General features: G+C 37.7%; 1 long non-coding RNA gene across 1 annotated transcript; it reads left to right on the top strand.

The window, feature by feature from the left end:
* The first annotated feature begins 110 nt into the window (after nt 1-110).
* On the top strand, nt 111-17,733 carry LOC112934697 (uncharacterized). The gene is made up of 3 exons (XR_011994972.1): nt 111-314; nt 16,652-16,748; nt 17,687-17,733. It is a non-coding gene; the product is annotated as an uncharacterized lncRNA (long non-coding RNA).
* Nucleotides 17,734-20,157: the final 2,424 nt, after the last annotated feature.

Genomic DNA, 20,157 nt, shown 5'->3' with positions numbered 1-20,157 from the left:
GATCCGAGGGGGAAGGACTACAGATGGAGCCCGAGGGGAAGGGTGCTGCTGGGGGGGGGGGGGCCCTCCACGTCCCCGCCCCTTGGCTTGCCTTGTCTGCCCCCCTTCTTAAGCTTGTGGCAAGTGAAAGAGCCAACTTAGCAGTGGACTGATCAAGTGTTGCTTTGATCTCATTCCTAGAAGCCTGCACCCCAAGGCTCCACACCACTCCAGGGCAAGGCCGGAGAGTCTGTGGAAGGGTCCAGTGTGTGGCTCAGAGAAACTTTGGATTCCTCAAGAAATCCAAACACTGAGGGGTGCAGACACTGCAGAAGGTAGGTCTCAGAATCTTTCTATGATAGAGAGTTTTATCCTAAATTGCGGAGTGGGAGAGGCAGTGAGTGAGGGACAAAGGCCATGGCCCGTGACATTCGAGAAAAACTTGAGGGCTCCTTAGAGAAAGTTCTCCCTTGGAGTCACTTAATGTGCTGCTGGTATGAGACATATTATGGAAACGTGCGTTTGGAGTGCTGGTAACATTACATGCAGACTGTTCTGCTTATCTATTACAGCTAAAGAAAATCACCCCAAGACAGTAGTGGCTTCAGACAACAGCAGTCATTTACTTTACTCATCATTCTGCAATTTGAGCAGGGCTTGGCAGGGACAGCTCATCTTTGCTGGGGCTGGAGGCTCCAACTTGCAAGGCAGTTCACTCACTTGGTGATGAGTGTTGGTTTTCCTCCATGTTTGTGTCTCTACAAGGTGGTTCAGGCTTCCTCACAGCATGGTGGCCCGGTTCCAAGAAGGAGTGTCCAAAGAGTTGGGATGTGAAGCTGCCAGTTTCTTAAGGTCTGGCCTGGAAATTGGTACAGTGTCACTTCTGTAGAACTCTATTATGAAGCAGTCACTGGTCCCAGATTCAAGGTGAGGGGATATTGCCTCCACCTGTCAATGCAAGGCGTGCAAAGAAGTTTAAGAGGGGACCTTGTAAAATAATCAGAGAGATGCACAGAATATCATCATTGAATGAGGCCTTAACAGTCATGTAGTCCAACTGGACTAGGTATTATCCTGTGCATTAATCTATTCTATCTACAGCTTTCTCATGACAGAGGGGTCAGTCAGTCAAGGTAACTGATAGCTTCCATAAATGGATGCCTTAGTTTTCATGGAAAAAAAGGTACCCTTTCAAGCATATGGCTTGGCAAGCTGGCAGTATTTCCAGAGAAGAAAAAATTATTGCTTCCTTCCAGAAGAGGCAGTTCTACACCAGGGTTCACACCTTGGAATATGAAACATGTGCTGGATTTTAGTCCCTACTCACCCTGCAACCAGACACACTTGGACAGTGCACAACTTGCATAACTGAACATGTTAGTCTATCCAGTCTTTGGTAGAGCACATTAATCAGTCCCTACATCCTGGTAACAGCTCATCCCACGGTGGCACAGGTCTAGTTATTAAAAGTTCCTTCTCTGGCTGTGCCTTGGTGGTTCAGTTGGTTAAGCATCTACCTTCAGCTCAGGGAATGGAAAATAGTGCAGTAGCTTGGCACTGCACAGTAGTATGGCAGTTCCTCAAACAATTGAACATAAAATTACTGTATTAATGATGTACGTATGTATGATGTATTGTATGATCCAACAAATTCTATTTCTGGGTATATACCCAGTGTGAATAAAACCAGGTATGTGCATACCTATGTTCATAGCAGCATTATTCACAGTAGTCAAAAGATGGAAATAACCCAAATGTCCATCTATGGATGAATGGATAAACAAAATGTAGCATACACACATGCATAAAATGAAATATTATTCAGTCTTAAAAAAGAGTAAAATTCTGATACATGCTACAATGTAGATGAAACTTGAAGACATTATGTTAAGTGAACCATGCCAGATGCAAAAGGACAGCTATTGTGTGATTTTCCTTATATGAAGTGCTTTAGAGTAGTAGTCAAAATCAGACACAGTAAATGGTACGGTGGTAGCCATGGACTGGTCTTGGGGGAGACCTGAGGATGTACTATTTAATGTGTTTCAGAGTGTCAGTTTGGGATGGAAATGTTCTGGAGGTAGATGGTGGTGGTGGTGATGGTTGCACAACAATGTGAATGTACTTAATGCCACAGCTGCTAGCTTAAAAATGGTTAAAGTGATAAATTTATATTATATATAGTTTGCCATACAAAAAATTCTTCCTGACATTGATATGAAATCTGCCTCTATATATTACCTGTTTATCTACCCTACACGTTCATAGAATAAATTTACTGCTTCTTCTAACAAAGATCTTTTTATGTGGATCACCAGCATAGATCTGCCTTTGTAAGGGATTGGGATTGCCTCATTTTAGGTGAGAACAACACAAACTTTCCTTAGTTTTTAGAGATTTATATTCTTGTCTTCTCTGCTTTGGGGAAAATGACTTCAATAGATTTAAATCTGTTTTCATTTAAATTAACTACTTCCACTAACCCCTCTCCCCATGTACAGGACTTTATATACTTACTGCACTTCTATATTCCCTGCTTTGCACTTTTTTTTTCTTTGTACTTTTTAAGTTTTTAAAAAGATTTATTTATTTATTTTAGAGAGAGATCGGGGGGCACGGGTAGGGGTGGAGAGAGAGAGAGAGAGAGAGAGAGAGAATCTCAAGCGGACGTCCTGCTGAGCATGGAGCCTGATGTGAGACTCCATCTCATGACCCTGAGATCATGACCTGAGCTGAAACCAGGAGTCAGATGCTCAACGGACTGAGCCACCCAGGCGTCCGCCACTGCTTTGTACTTTTAATGAAAATACAATTAGTATATTGACTAAGTTTCTCAATTCTACTTCCAAGGATTATTTCTTTCCCCTGGAAGGTAGGTTGAAAGCAGATTTTTGGGTCTTTGGAATTTCCAGATTTTCTTAACCGCACTTAACTTCAAGCAGCTCATAAGTGGAGCATTACTATAATGGTAATTACACTGACTTTTCTCAGCATCATATTATCATTATTGATTTCCTGAATAATTGCTGAAGATCTAGAAGTACTCAAGATAGCACTTAAAAGCCCAGTTCTCATGTGTCTTTCGGATAAAAGTTCTTATGAATTTAAGTTTTTGATTGAAATTTGCAAATCCATTTCTCAATTGCTAATTCTTAAGATCCTCAAACTTGAAGTGCTATAAAGGATTTGTGTCTCACAGCATTTGCTAAAAATGTTGTGTTCACTTCAGTGCCCCCTGGGGGATAGGAAACATGAAGGGGTCAGAGAGGAACCACAAAGATAAAGAAAGGCTGGAAAGCTGGTTGTGAATGGAGAGGGGGAGAAACTGGGGACTTGCACATCAGAGACCTGGACCTGTCACCGTAGCCTTCATACTGGGCAGTGCCATGGTCAGGGCTTGCTGTTGACAACATACATCACAGGCCTGGAGAAGAAAAAGCAAGCCCATTGAGTTTAAGTATCATTTTTTTAAAGTTTTAAAAATTTATTTATTCATGAGATACACAGAAAGAGAGAGGCAGAGACACAGGCAGAGGGAAAGCAGGCTCCCTGTGGGGAGCCCGATGTGGGACTTGATCCCAGGACCCTGGGATCATGATCTGAGCCAAAGGCAGATACTCAACTGCTGAGCCACCCAGGTGCCCTTAAGTTCCATTTATAATTAAACTTCACTACAGGCAGTTTGTTTTTAAAATAAAATGTTTCCAAATGTTAGCCTGTGATGGGTTGCTAAGGATTCTAAAGTGTTTTTTCACTGCAATAATGTTGCTCATGGTGGTCAAGACTGCAGGTTACCTCATTGAAACCTACTTAAGGCCTAATGTAGCCCAGTGTTTTGTAGACCACTGGTAGTCTCACTGGAGGGCTGAGAAACTGTTCTATCTTAGCATCACTAATGGTTAGGCAAGCAGATATTAGTTGTCCTCTGATGACATATTCTATCTGGCCACAGATGTTTAACTTAAGGCTTTAGCTATACAAGTTTCCAGGAAAGATAGGAGACAGACATACAAGTTAAACAAATGCTATGAGGAAACAAATAGACAAATCCAGAAAGTGTGACATTTTACAGGACAATTGGCCCCAGCTCCTTAACAAGTCAGTCGATGAAAAAGGGGTATTTTTCTAGATTAAAAGAGACATAAAGGAGCACGACAACCAGGTGAACTGTCCTGGATTGGGTTCTGGTTTGGAGAAACCAACTGTGGGGGACATTTTTGGACAACTGGGAAAATTTAGATTTGGATTGGATATTGGATGCAGTGAAGGATTTACTAAATTTATCAAATGTGAAATGAACTTTATTAAATGCGATTCTTTTGGCATATAGGAGAACAGTCTTATATTTTAGAAATGCTGTTTCGGGGATATATAATTTACCTTTAACTACCAAAGCAGAAACAAAAATGATATGAGTTAAGAGAAAGAAAAGAATATAAAGTACCTGGGCTTGGCACATAATAGGAGCTCAATAAGCCTTAGCTCTTTTTATTTTCATTTGTTCCTTCCTTGGTTGTCCATGAGAATGGTAGAACAGAATAAGCAGCTTCACATGGCACCTTGAGTGACCTTAGGAAAGTGACATAGTAGCAGTGATGAGGGCCAAGGTGATCAATGGCATCTAAGGAGCTAGAACATAAAAGCTGGGAGGTTATCTGGTGTCTTGAAGTGGCTGTAAGGAGAACAATTATCCATAGCAGAGTTTATGCAACATGGCCCCAGGGATCCCTTTAATGACACAGGAGGGGTCTGAGGGTTCAAGATTTTGCTGGTGAGGACTAGAGGCCAGGATGGGTGCTATGAGGACATCACTGTGACTCTGACTTTTGAGTGTTCCTTTAGGTTGCTATGGGCTTGGGAACTGCAGGTTGCACTTGTAATATAAGATGACAAACAAAATATGCATAAGCTTGAATAAACAGACTTAATTGAAAGAGGTGACAGCAGGTGTTCCATGGAATAAGTTCGGATGAATAGAGGTAAGGACCAATAGCTTACAGTCTCTGCTTTAGATATGTCAGGAAAACTTTATGATAGCTTTTGAAATTGGCAGAGAAGATCACTAGGTGTCCTATCTAGTGCATTTTTCTGTGTTATCTGTGCCTTCCATCAACTTTGAGCTCTTTTACAACTCTGTAGGTTGCAGAAAACTGGTAGCAATACAAGAGATTCTTGAATATAGAAATAACATTTTCGATTGGTAGAGATGCAAGAGATTCTTGCCTTGTGGATATTGACCACTTGTCTTAGCTCAAACTGCCATAGTAAAATACCACAGACTAGATGGTTCAAACAACAGATATTTATTTTCTCATCGTTCTGGAGGCTGGAAGTCCAATATCTGGGCACCAGCTGCTCAGATTCTCTTCCTGGTTTCTTGCTGGGTCCTCACATGGCAAAGGGAAAGAAAGTGAGAGAGAGAGAAAAGATATGTACCCTGGTATCGCTTTTTAAAAGGGTACTATTCCCATCATGAAGTCACCACTGTCATGACCTCATCAAGTCCTAGTTATCTCCCAAGGCCCCATTTCCAAATACCATCACATAGGAGATTAAGACTTAATGGGTTCTTTTTTTTAAATTTTTTTAAATTTTTATTTATTTATGATAGTCACAGAGAGAGAGAGAGAGAGAGAGAGAGAGAGGCAGAGACATAGGCAGAGGGAGAAGCAGGCTCCACGCACCGGGAGCCTGATGTGGGATTCGATCCCGGGTCTCCAGGATCGTGCCCTGGGCCAAAGGCAGGCGCCAAACCGCTGCGCCACCCAGGGATCCCAACTTAATGGGTTCTGATCAACAGTTCTAATGTGTGGAGGGGCATATTTGAGGGGGGCAGTTTTCCACACCACCAACTAGTTCTCGATGTTTACAATTCAACTTAATTCTGACACTATCTTTCCAGAAATAGCATCAGATTCTCCAACTGAAGGGCTCGGTCCCAAGAGATTGCACTCCATTTAAGAGGCCAATCACAAACCCAGGTTGTTGTCTGTGCTTCTGACTGACTGGCTGTAAATCAGAGGTTCATACACCCTCCTCCTTGGGTTTGATTAATTTGCTAGAGTAGCTCACAGAACTCAGGAAAGTTGTTTACTTACTGGATTACTGATTTATGACAAAGGCTATCAAAGGATACTAACCAATAGCCCAGTAAAAAGATACACAGGGTGAAGTCCTGAACAAATTAGCTTTTGTCTTTGTGGAGTTTGGGGCCTGGCATGGTGGTACATGGAAGCCATCTGGTTCCCCAAACTGAAAGCTCTCCAAACCTTCTCTTTTTTGTTTTTTTGATGGAGGCTTCATTACATAGGCATCATTGATTAAATCATTGGCCATTGATCATTGATACAGTCTCAAGAAATCAGGGCATGAGTTTGAAAATTCCAACCCTCTATTCATGGTTGGTTCCCCTGACAATTAGCCCCCATCCTTACTTGCTTTCCAGAAGTCATCTCATTAACATAGTCCCGTTGTGTTGGAAAGGGGCTTGTCATGAATAAGACATTCATTTCACCTTTATGGTTCTGAAGTGTTTTTTCTGCACTGAGGTCAAGAGACTAAATATTTTAACCAAAGATGCTCTTATTGCTCAGGAGATTCCAAGAGTGTTGGGATCTGTGACCCAGGAATTGTTGATGAAAATGAAATACATGTGAGACATATACTCTGTTCATTAGAATGACCAAATATATATTCCTTATAAATCACAATATAGGTTTCAATATATGAATTTGAGAGGGAAACATTCAGTTTATAACATTTTGTCCCTACATTTCTTAAATTCATGTCTTTCTTGCATGAAAAATTCATTCATTCTAGCCCAACAGCCCCCAAAAGTCTTAACTCATTCCAACATTAACTCTAAAGTCAAAGGTCCAAAGTCTCATCTAAATATCATCTAAATCAGATATGAGTGAGACTGGCGGTATGATTCATCCCTAAGGCAAAATTCATCTCCAGCCATGAACCTGTAAAAAATGTGCTTCCAAAATATAATGGTGGGACATACATAGAATAGACAATTTGCTTGTATATAAGAGGAAATTGTTAAGATCACATCATCTTTAGGATATCAAAGGATATCAAAGGATATTATGGATCTGTGATGAATTTCTTCTGGAGCTTATAATTTACATATCTAAAAAGAAACTAGAAGCAGGAAGACGGGTTAGTGTTGAAGGAGGTAGGAACAAGTCTCCCCCAAATGTGCCACTTTGGCAGGTAGACTACTTTCAGCTGAAGGCAATTAAGACCCAACAGATTCAAGAGAAACTATTACCTCTCCCTCAAACTGCCTAAAAAATTTTAGATGGGGGGCTGGCCAGGAAACAGAGCTACTACCGAGAGATACCTTGCATGCTTGCTTGCTTTCTTTCTTCTTCTTTTTTAAATCAGAATGAACTATCTGAATGGCAAGAGGAACATAATTACCAAACATCTGCTTTTCTTATCCTCTTGTGAATCATCCTCCTCCTCCTTGAAGCCCCAGGCCCTTATCCCATTCCTTAGCTCAAGATGGCATATAAGCCTCAATTGTCTGATTTGTCCTGGGGTCTCATTGTTTTTGTGGGGCCCCCATATGAACGTAATTGAAATTGTTTTCTCTAGTTATTCTATTTTTTTTAGTTTTTTATTTAAATTCAATTTTCCAACATATAGAATCTATTTGTTAATTTGATTATTCAACCAGCCAGAGAACTTAGAAGAAAGATAGATGGAAAATTTTTTCTTCCTCTCCTACATGGTGTTACCTTAGTATAAAGCGTAAGTGTAGAGAGTAAAGTGGCGGTAGACACAGCTTCGGTTTGGTGGTCAATTTAAGGCACAAATCCTAGAGATATTTAAAATGAGGAAGACCAAAATAGCAGGAAGTATATTCCATATAACAAACCCCTCCACCAAAAGAACATATTGGATTAAAACAACAATAGTTTATTAGCTCATGACATTGTAAGTCAGCAGTTTTGGTTAGATTCATCTGGGTGGTTCTTTTGCTGGTCTTGGGCAGGCTCATTTATGTAGTAGAGTTTCCTTATGTGTGTGTAGTCAGCCAGCATTTGATGGCCTCACTCACATATCTGGCTCTTGGCTGGAGCAAGGGATTCTCAAGGCCATGTGTCTTCCATTATCCAGCAGGCTAGCCTGGCTCATTGATCTGGTGGTGTCAGGGTTCCAAGTGCAGAAGCAAGGGCAAGCCCCGATAACCAAGTAGTCTTCAAGTGTCATCTTGCACCATGTTTGTTGTCATCCCATTGATCAGGGCCAGAGCCAGTATTAGAGGAGACTAACCAAGAGCATGGAAATAGAGAATTATTGTAGCCATTTTTGCAAACAATCTAGTGAAACCAAGAGTTTAAAAAAAAAATATTTATTTATTTATTTATTTATTTATTTATGTATTTATTTATTTATTTATTATTTATTTATTTATTCATGAGACACACACACACACAGAGGCAAAGAGATAGACAGAGGGAGAAATAGGCTCCTCTCAGGGAGCCCAATGAGGGACTCAATTTCTGGACCAGGATTATACCCCAAGCCAAAGGCTCAAAACTGCTGAGCCACCCAGCTGTCCCTAAACCAAGAGTTATTTTGTGGGAAAGAGTGCAGAGTAGATCTAGAGGAAGAAGCAGGAAGAATAAAAAAATAACTCCATACCAATATTTATTGATTAAAACTATGTACCAGGTTCTGTGCTAGGAAGACAGATTTTAAAAACCAACAGTGATGCCTGAGTGGCTCAGGGTGTGATCCCAGACCTGAGATCAAGTCTCACATTGGGCTTCCTGCAGGGAGCCTGCTTCTGTCTCTGCCTCTCTCTGTCTCTCATGAATAAATAAATAAAATCTTAAAAAAAAAAAAAAAACGATCAAGATGTAACTCTATTCCAAAGAAGTCTAGAGTCTAATGGGGGAAAATACATAAACAGCTTAAAAACAACTCACCAAGGGTTAGGATAGAGCTATGCTAGCTAGCGGTTCAGGGAACATTTTTTATAAAGGGTTATCTAGTAAATACTTTGGCTTTGACAGTTACTGGACTTTGCTTTTATCTCAGAATGTGAGCAAAATGGCCAGATGAGGAAGATGGACAGTGAATCCATTAGGGTAATAGGAAAAGGAAGCCAGTTTTGAGGGGTCAAGAGAGGTTTTATATAAGTGGGAAGAAGAGGAATTAAGTTTTTAAACAGTTTGGAAACTGTTAAGCATCAGATCCATTCAAGTGGATGTGATGGATATCTAAGGGCCTGTGGAACAATAGGCCTGGGCCTAGGTGAGGCCTTTGGTCATGAACGAGGGTAGTAAGCAGTAACTGAAGCCATGAACTGGAAGCATTTCATTTGGAGACTGAATGTGAAAAAAGGAAAGGGCTAAGAAGCCAGGATGAGCCTTGTACAAAGCATTCAGTTTAGGGTAAGCAGGTCTGCTTGTCAAACAGAGAGAGAAGCATCAGAGAAAGAACCAGGGAAGGGCCACATCTGTGACAGGAAGAAAGAAGAGAGTTATGGCAATGAGTGAGTGGTCAAGAGAGGTCAAAGGGAATGAAGACTGAGAATGGGACGAGGAGATGGTCAATAAGGGGGATATTGTTCTAAGAATGTCAGGTTGGGCCTTTAGGCAAACTCCTGCTTTACACACATTCAAAATAACTTTGTAATTAGAAACAGCACAAAAAGATATGCAGGAACATTGCTAAGTAGTGAGTATAAATCTTTCTGCTAAATTTACTTTTGTAATATGTGGAAGAAAAGTCAACACCATCTACAATTAGCTTATACTACATTGGGCTTTTTTTCAAGACTTCTTGGTAAGTCTGGAAAAAGAATTTTATTGGGGAAATAATTCTACCTAGATTATTTAGGTAGAGGTGAACAAGAGACAAGGAAGCTGGCATGTAAGGTGAACGTTGAGGCAAAGCCTCTTCCTAATCTCTTTAATTTATATTTTTAAAATGCTAAGATATTTTTCATGACCTCATCTGAATTCTGAGTTAAGGAAACAGAGATTGAGACTTCCAGCTTTCCATATATGATTATTGATTTAATTTTGTAGCAAAGTGTTCAAATTTTTTCATCTTAATTTGTCAACCAGAGCTTTAAAACTGCTATTCTGAAATTGATATCCAAAACTGGTTGATGGGTTTGTGCTGTGAAAAATCTAACATTTGCACCCCATGGCTTGAAATGCCTCGATTTTGTAGACATGGTGAGCACATACACTACACTCCAGGCTCCATAGCTCTGCTCCAACTTGCCACTTCAGGTTTGCATGACTTAAAAAAAGTGTTCAGTTTGCTTAATGTGCTTTTCAAATGTACATATTTCTGTGGAAGTATTTTAAAGTAAGTTATGAACATCATAGCATTTGCTTCTAGATATTTGATCATCTCTAAAATATAAGAAGATTTTTCTATTGAATATATTGATGATTTTATTAAATACTTATTTTTATTGAATTTGTGATTTCATTATGTGTTTATTTCTTCTCAAGCATACGAATTCAATTTTGATGTTTTCCTGAAGCACTTATTTTTTGCTGTTCTCTTTTAATCAAGTGTGCATAATATCTTCTATCAAAATGTTGGTATTCCATCAACATTTCATAATTCATAAAGCGTCCTGTGGTTACGTAACATTAGGGAATGGTGATGTAGGTGTCTCAAGGAAGTGGTTATGTGTCATTATTCCTAACTTTAGTAATACTATGTTGATATTAGTCATTTCATGTAAAACTTATTCATGCTATAGTTTTGTAATTTCTATCTATGTGAGACTTAGAAAAAAATAGACTCATGCCTTGAATCTATTAAGTTTTAGAGATTGTTTTAAATAACATTTTAAGCTCTTTTGCTTTGAGCCCTTACCTACTTTAATCCTTGGAGACGTTCTTTAATGTTCTTTTTTTCCATTTCTGGTCTGTGGTAATAGTTTTCTAGAACATTTCTTTTCTTTATCCTTAGTGGCTGGTAAGAAGCTAACTTGAGTTCATATAAAAGACTTTGTCTTGTCCCCTCTATCTATTTTTATTCAGAGCTAGTTCTAGAATACTGAGAATGTGTCGTTTGCTCGCATCTACGCTCCCATCCCAGGGTTCTTCAAGGATCTTCACTGTCTTCTACCCAAACTACAGGAAACTGAAACTCCAGAGTGTCTTGTCTGTCCATCCTCAGCATTATTAATGGAATCTGACTAGTATGTGTTTATCATCCGTACAGGCAAGGATAGTCAGACAAATACATTTGATGACTCTCAAGCAAGTGCTATCCAGTTTCACCCTTTCTGCCAGCAAGCCTTCCATATGTGCCACTCACTCCGACCAGAGTACCCTCCCAGTTCCTTTTCAGAAATACCCTCTCATTGTCCTTCTATCAGAGCCTCTGATGCACCTGGCAGGTGCATCACTCAGCTTATCAGACTCAGCCAGCTGAGACCACTCAGCTTATCACTCCAGGGGTTAGAATGCATCCATTTTCTCTTTTAGACTCCTTAAATGCTTGTTTAATTTTATCCCTTTTTAAAATTGTCCTTATTTAGGCTTTGTAATGGAAGAGAATTTAAAAGATATAGACCCTGGTCCCACAAAATTCAAAAATAAAAGGATGACTGTGGGTAGTAATCATGCGGGCCACCCTAGGATAGAATATTTCTGTGATTAGAACTGGATTTAAAAAAAAAAAAAAAGAACTGGATTTTTTTTTTTTCGATAATAGTTTACATTTAACTTACTTACCTTTTTCAAATTGCATTTATAGCCAACATTTTTTTAAGCTTCAGCGTATTCCCGTGAACAAAGTAGGGCAGGTATAGGCAAATTTCATTTCCTTACCAGTTTCTTTGGAAATTGCATCATAAGGTAAATTGTTCTAAGGAGATCCCATTTTCCCCAAAGGAACAATGTTACATTTGGAGGTTACATACCTTACTAAAGACTCTCACTTATCTTAGAGTTATTCTAAAAAGTGTAGTAGCTGTTCAATAAAAAACCTGACAAATCTTTTCACACTTTTTTTCTCGTCGACAATGTTCTTAAAAAAATAAAAACCAAGATTAATCTTTACTCTCTTCAACATCCTCAATTTGCCCAATATTATGAATATGGTTACTTGATACTAGATATTTGAAAGCTTCCCTCCTTCAAAGACATTGGACTTCTGAATACTTTGTTGACAGATATTCGATATCAGTATTCTCCTGCTTCACTGGTACCTATAAATATTGTAAACAGGCTACAAGCTCAGAATTTTAAAAATGGAACAATATCACAGTAGTGCTATGATTGGAATAAGATAGGATCTTAATTTAACTACATATCCTTTTGATGGTGACAAATACGAATTACTAAAGGCTATAGAATTAATGTGTGTATTAATTATCATTCCATGAATATAGCTAGGAGCAGGGAGGGACTGCTCATTGTTCAGGAAAAATGGAATATAGAGTTACAGTAGTCCCCCCTCACCTGTGGCATTATTGGCATTTCCACTTACTGTGGTCAACTGGAAGCAGCTGACCATCCTTCCGAAGAATCATCAGAAGGTCATTAGTAGCCTTTGATGCTACACTGTGTCAAAATGCCTATGCCTTTTACCTCACTTCATCTCATCACTCAGGCATTTTGTTATCTCACATCATCACAGGAAAAAAGGGTGAGTACAGTAATAAGATATTTTGAAAAAGACACAGAGACCACATTCACATATGTTTTATTACAGGACATTTTTTATAATTGTTCTATTTTTAGTTATTGTTAATTTCTTACTGTGCGTAATTTATAAGTTAAACTTTATCAAGGTTTGTATGTATAGGAAAAACTGGTATATACAAGGTTTGGTGCTACCCACGGTTTCAGGTAGCCACTGGGGGATCTTTGAACGCATCCAAGAATAAGCGGGAATGATGTGCAGCCATATGAATGCTGGCAGAATTTGTGATAAAAAGGTGAGAAAGCTATTTTCAGATTGCTTCTATTTTCTCAGTGAAATAGGAAGTAAAACCATTAGTTGAAAGTAACAACAGAGAGAATAAAATGGAGTAAGCTTCCTTAAGAGGGTTAATTTAAAATGGAGCTGGATGGACATTGAGCATGTAGGGCTTATGCACGTCTTCATCTCAAATTCTCAGAATTTTTGCTGAACTTAGCTGAAAGCCTAGGCATCTGTTATATGTTAAAATGGACACAAACGAACTTTCTGCCTAACACTAGCCCTAGCATCCAATCATGCATAGATTAGTATAACTATACCAGCGCCAATCACATTTTGTCTGAAACAACTTATGTAAATTCTCTCTTTCCTCTTTAAAAGCTCTAACCTCCCTTGTCTCTCTGGAGCATGCTTTTGATTTTGGTGGGGTCTGTGTCTCCCAACTGCAATCTCTAAGACCCTAAATAAATGCACATATTTTATTTTAGAGCCTGTGTCTTTTGTCTTGGTGGTTCACAAGAGTGAGGATTGAGGATGAATTGAGGGAAAGGGCTGAAATTATGGTCTCTTGTCCTAGACTCTTGGGAAGTGATCTACTAGGGTGTAATGCAAGGATGCCAGGCAATACAGAAGCCTTGTCAGAGCTTTGTGTTAGCAATATCAAAATGGGGCTGCACACTGTTGAGTACTCTTTAGGCTCAGAGGAGGCAGAGGCTAGACCTCAGGGGGGAGGGTGGGCGTGGGTCTGTGTGATACATTCTTCTGGCAGCCAGATTAGTAGAGAATATGGATTTCATTGTAAGTTGTTGGGAAGTCATTGGAGAATTTTGAATAAGGGGGAGAGATGATCCGATCTCTTTATAAAAATGTCACTCTGGCCTAGCTAGAAGCCAGGGATGCTGCTAACCATCTTATAGGGCACAGGGAAATACCCCACAGCTGGGGATTAGACATTTCCATATTCCAGCAGTTCAGATGAGAAGTTCAGGTTTATAGTGCCAGCATTTTCTGTTTTTTGACCCTTGATACTAGATCATAATTCTTGTGTTTCTATAGAATAAAGCCAACTGTGACCCAGGATTAAAAATAAAATGCTCACCCTTAGCCAGATTATTACTATTAAGTTTATAGGTAAAATTACTTACAGGTTATGGGCATTTGGTCTTTATAAATACAATGCACTTAAAGTGTGAACTGCACAGTTGTTTTTTTTTTTTTTTAGATTTTATTTATTTAAGAGAGAGAGAGAGAGAGAGAGAACACAAACAGGCAGAACTGCAGGCAGAGGGAGAAGCAGATTCCCCGCTGAGCACGGAGCCTGATGAGGTGCTCAAATCCCAGGACCCCAGGATCATGAACTGAGCAGAAGGCAGACTCTTAACCAACTGAGCCAACCAGGTGGCCCAGAGCTGCACATTTTAATAGACATTTAGCTTCTAATGTTTACTCTGGCTCATGGTGGTACACTAAGGATCCAAAACTCTGGAACACTCATTTATTTCCTTCTTTCATATATTTCCTTCATTCTTGTTGATTCTGGATGTACCCTGGAGGTGTGTTGTGTGTGTGTATATATGTGTATATGTATCTCTATCTTTGTGTATACCTATAAATCTATATTTTTAATGTGAATTCTTGGTTTTAATTAATATGGCTTTATACTTTGTTTTGATATTTGCAAGGGAAAAATTTCCATCTGCATTATTTTTCAATTTTTAAGCCCTTTTTTTCTGGGCATATTTACTATTACAAGTAAACTTTAGAATCAACTTTTCAAATTCCATTGAAGATACTTTGAGAACTACAATAAAAAATATTAAAAAAAATAAAAGGAGATACTTTAGATTTTTGTCAGAATCATATTCAATTTGAAACTATCAACTTGGCAAAAACTGATACTTTTAGCAATGGAATCTTCCAATATAAAAACGAATAACAGGGATCCCTGGGTGGCACAGCGGTTTAGTGCCTGCCTTTGGCCCAGGGCGCGATCCTGGAGACCCGGGATTGAATCCCACATCGGGCTCCCGGGAGCCTGCTTCTCCCTCTGCCTATGTCTCTGCCTCTCTCTCTCTCTCTCTCTCTCACTGTGTGCCTATCATTAAAAAAAATAATAAATAAAATAAAATAAAATAAAAACGAATAACATATTTTGATATTTACTGAAGCTTAAAAAGGTTTTTTTCTAAAATATTTAATACTTTTCTTACACTTTTCTGGTTTGACTATTCTAAAATATATGAATATATAAAAATTTTAATCATTACCAATATGATTTTTATTGCATTTAATGGGTTATTGTTGATTTATAGCAATGTCATTATTTCGGAATACTTACCTTGTATCTTGATCTTTCAGAAAACCCATTAGTTATAATAATTTTCCGTTGATTATCTTGATAATTTTCCATTGATTATTAAAAACATTTGTCTATTTTCATTCTAATAATTTATGCTTCCTTTGGTTTCTTGTCTTATTACATTATCTAGTAACTCAGAATAATTTTTTTAAAAGATTTATTTATTTATTCATGAGAGACACAGAGAGAGAGAGAGGCAAAGATGCAGGCAGAGGGAGAAGCAGGCTCCACACAGGGAGCCCGACGTGGGACTCGATCCCAGGTCTCCAGGATCAGGCCCTGGGCTGAAGGCGGTGCTAAACCGCTGAGCCATCTGGGCTGCCCAGAATAATTTTTAATAATAGTGATGATTTGTCTTTTTCTTAATTCTTTCTTACCTTTTACCCTTAAGAATGTCATTTGTTCTATGTTTTAGATACATTCTCTTTGTCAAATTAAGGAAGTTGTCTTCTATTCTTAGCTTACTAAGAGTTATAAAAGAATCAAGAATGGTTATAAAATTTTCAAGTGTTTGTGTTATGTCCATCTACCAAATGGTTCTTTAATATATTAATATAGTGAATTCTGTGAATTAATTTTCTAATGATGAACCAGTCCCTATAAAAGCTCCATTTAGTTATAATGCTTTGTTCTTTTACTCTATGCTAGATTTGCTTTGTGAATATTTTGGTAAGGATTTTAAAATTCACATTTATAAGTGAAACTGGTCTATGGTAAGTATTGTGAGCTCACATGCCTAAAAGAGTCAAAATTGTTTAAAAAATTGAGTACAGTAGGTGAGGTTCATAAAGAGAGAAGCAGAGATTGTGATAATAGAAAAAGGATGTTGGATCTCATGATATTTCTACTCAACATTTAAAAATGCTGTGTACACAGAATCATCGGCAAGGTAGATGTAGCCCATAGAGCCCATCTAGAAGCATCTTGTATGTGTGTATGTGTTTGTCTTTTTTTTTTTTTAATAACTAGGGACAGTTTAAATAAATAGAGATTATTGGTTTTATTGAGACAAATTTACCCATAAAACAGTCTGGGTCCTTTGCCCTTTTGGGCATGCATTTACTCTACCCCACCCCCGCCATGTATTTAATTTATCCTATGGTTATTATCCAGTTTTGGCTTGCGGCTTTTTCTGGAACTGTGAATATTTATGTTTTCTAGGAGCATAACATTTTGTCTAGAATTTAAATTTTTCTATGTAAGTAGATATACTTTCTTTTAGAGTATGTTAGCTAGGAGCAGTTGTGCAGACTGAGAGACCCCCGAGGATTGCCAGTAGGACTGTCTGGGTGTGAAAGTTGGTTCTGTGTGTGTATGTGTGTGTGTCCATTGTGGATGTTGGGAGTTACCTTAGACTCTGCTGTGCTTCCATTTTTTGCCCGCTGCTAGGAACTCTGCCTAGTTAGATCTGCTGGAAGAAAATATCCTGGCCAGAAGATTTCCATAGACAGGAAGAAGGGACACAGCTGGCTCAGCATTTTTATAGGTATTTCCTTAATTTATCATCTTCTACTCTGCCTTCCACATTTGTTGATTCAGAGCTTACAGTTTCTCTCTGATGGAATCCTTAGAGATGAATGTCTCTCACAGCTGTCTTTTCCACACCTATTGTGTGTTCCAGTTTTCTCTGGTTTGGATTTTTTATCCATCTGGTTTCATCTGCTTTTTATTTCCACAAGATTTCTGTTCTACTGATTATATTTTTTCTTCTTTCTAGTGCTGTTAGGGATTTATTCCTTACATATATAGATATATATTTATATTTATGGATATATATATTTATTTATGGAATATAAAGAATGAAAAGTAAACATATGTTTAGTCTGACCAATTGAAAGCTTTATGAGCTCTGTATAGCAATTGTTACTACTTTGTTAGAGTTCTGCTTGGTCTCTTTTCTAACAAATATACTTTTTTCCCCCTCTCTGTTTATAAGTTAATATTAGAGGTTTGTTGTTGTTGTTTTTAGTTAACATTACAGTACTAATGCAATATTGGTGAGAAATATTTCTTAAACATTTCTAAATCTTTAGAATCCTTTTTTTTTTTTTGAACCATGAGTTATTTGACCATTGAAAGGTTTTATTTTTTTTTTTAAAGGTTGGTTTTTATTTTAGCAAAAATTCTATGGTACTTTTGGTAGTTCCTTCAGTAAAGCCAGTCTAAAACTCAATCACTAAGTCAACTGAGAAAGGATTGATATATAACCTCTAGGAAATGGACAGTACAGGTAGATCCATTGTCTTCTCAAATGGAACATAAGTAATGTCAAGAGAGGACTGATGGATTTGGAATTTGGAGTACTGTAATTGAGTTTTGCCTTTAGCACTTACTAGCTGGTATACCTTGAGCCAAGTCCCTTAAATTTCTGAATCTCATATACAAGATGGCAGTGATAACATCTTCCCTGTCCCTGTCTCACAGATACTGAAAGAATGAATGTGAAAGTCCTTTAAGAAATCAAATTTAGGTAAGTATAAGTTAACATTAAGTATTCTCAGACTTTACCAATGACTATCTTCAAAGATTAGATTTAAAAAGTGAATAGAATTCTTGACTTCTTTAGAGAGATGACAACTCGAATTCAAATGTTTATTTTTTAAATTATTAAAATGACAACTTTCTGTATGAGGAAAAGGCAAATGCAGAATAGTAAGTTCTTTGTTTGATAAAGTAGAACAATTCATTAGATCTGGTGAAAAATAGAGTTTTTTTTCATCAGTGTTTCACAATTATGCTGCCCAAAAGGAGCCAATTTGGAGATGTTTTCATAGAAACATCTGAATAGTGGATTAGAAATGTTTAGAATTTCCTGGTCTAAGGATTTAATTTATTTTGGCTGGTTAAGCCTTCTTTCTAAAATAGATACTTAGGACTCACCTTTCCTTGGTTAGTTCCTTACAGTAACTGGTGTCAGCTGAAGAGACTCATTCTTTTATTCAGAATTTCCGATCTAGCCGTCTGCATGAGTTAGTCTTCAGTTTAAGAATTCTAGTAGGCAGGGAATTGTAAAAGAAAAACATTTGAAGTCAGACCATGAAAACTCAGAATTCATTTGTGCCCAGCCAATTCCCCAGGGAAAAGAATCTGGGATATATTTATTATAGAAGAAAATCAGGCATTCTAATGATCAGGATTAAGCCTTTGGAAAAAGAGAAGGATTCATTAACAAAAAGCCATTCTCCCTTATCCAACCTTCCTGTGAACTGAAATTATGGAAACAAAATGCTCCAAAGGTCAAATACTGTTGAAAGTTTGTTTGTGATGGTTGCAGGGGAATGGCATTCCACAGAAGTGGAACAGAGTAAGTGGTGCGGAATGGAAGACCCATGACCCTTCTGTGTTTTGGTGGCTAAACTGTTAAAAATTTAAAAACTGATTCTATTGGTTTAAATTTATTTACTAATTTGCCAGACTCTTTGAGAAGATAATAGATTACACATGTGCACATTGAAACGTAGACCATAACAGATTAAAGATGTGAATTAACTTAAAACACTTTAAGGTTTTTTTGAGCATCACTAGCTCTCAGTTTTTTTCTCTATGATACGTTCAATGTATTGGGGGAATATTTTTTTTTAAAAAAGGAAAAATGATAGAAATACTGCTTTACTGACTGTTCAGAACAAACGCAATAATCCTTTTCGATTTTGCCCCTGCCCACACTAATCACGCCCCTATATTTCTGTTCCCATTTATAAAATTACTTGAAAGAATTGTCCATACTCATTGTCTCCAATTTCTCTTTTCCCATTCTTATTTAAGTCCACCTAATGTGAACTAGCCCACATTATGTTCACGTAATGTGAACATACTAGTCATACTAGACTATGTATGACCATGAGATTCTTTTTGGTAGATACTGGTAGCCATCAAGACAGACAAATAGGGGTTTCCTCCACCATCTCGCTACCAGGTTATAATGAAAGCTAGTCCCAGAGCAAATTCTCATGTGTATATATTAGCAGTCAGGCACAAAACATATATAAAAACCTCAATCTTTGCCCTTTTAGGTGTTCTGATCACAGCTTGTCTGGAAATGTCTTATCAAACATAACAATATCCTAGAGGTACCATTCAGACAACTAGAATTCCCTGAATTTAAAGCTGGACATGGGACCCATTAGAGATCTTCATTAGGGTGCCATCCAAAGTGCTTAGCCGGCTACTTTTATATAGAGCAGACTTCTATATCATCTTCATGCAAAACGGAAGTGAAATGTTTTAGGCATTCCACATCATGGTGACTCTAATTTCACCTATGAAAACCCATTCGAATCTTCACAATGATTATAAGCAAGTTAATCAGAGATAAAAGTCACTGAAATGATTTTAGTGGTTTCCTTTGTAGAGTAGGCTTTATTGTTTTAGTTCACTAGAATCAGAGAGGAATTGTTAAAACACACATTGCTAGGCCCCATCCCTAGAGTTTCTGATCCAGTTGGTATGTGGGAGCCTGGAGAATTTGCATTTCTAACAAGTACTCACATAATATTATTTCTGGCCTGGGTTCTCAATTTGAGAACCCTTGATAGTATGATTGCAAGTGTATTCATGTTCAGTATTTCTTCTTGAGTTAATTTTGATAAATTTAGTAAATGGCATATTTCATCTATGTTTAGAACCTTAATTCATTAATTTTTGATCTTGATCTCTTCTAAAGTACATATTTAAGATTATAATTGCCCCCTTAAGTCTTACTTTATTGTCATTGTGGAAGTTTTATACATAGTATTTTTGTTGACATTTACTTCTGAGGATTTTATAATTTTCAGTATAATATTTATTTCTTCAATGATTATTTAGAAGTATAGTTTTTAGTTTCTAACTATTTTTTTACAGACTTTTGTTATTGATTTCTATTTTTGTTGTGTTGCTGTCAGAGAATACTATCT

This window comes from Vulpes vulpes, chromosome 10, assembly GCF_048418805.1.
Source record: "Vulpes vulpes isolate BD-2025 chromosome 10, VulVul3, whole genome shotgun sequence".
NCBI lineage: Eukaryota > Metazoa > Chordata > Mammalia > Carnivora > Canidae > Vulpes > Vulpes vulpes.
The sequence above is the reverse complement of the archived record's forward strand: the minus strand, read 5'-3'. Positions and strand labels throughout refer to the sequence as shown.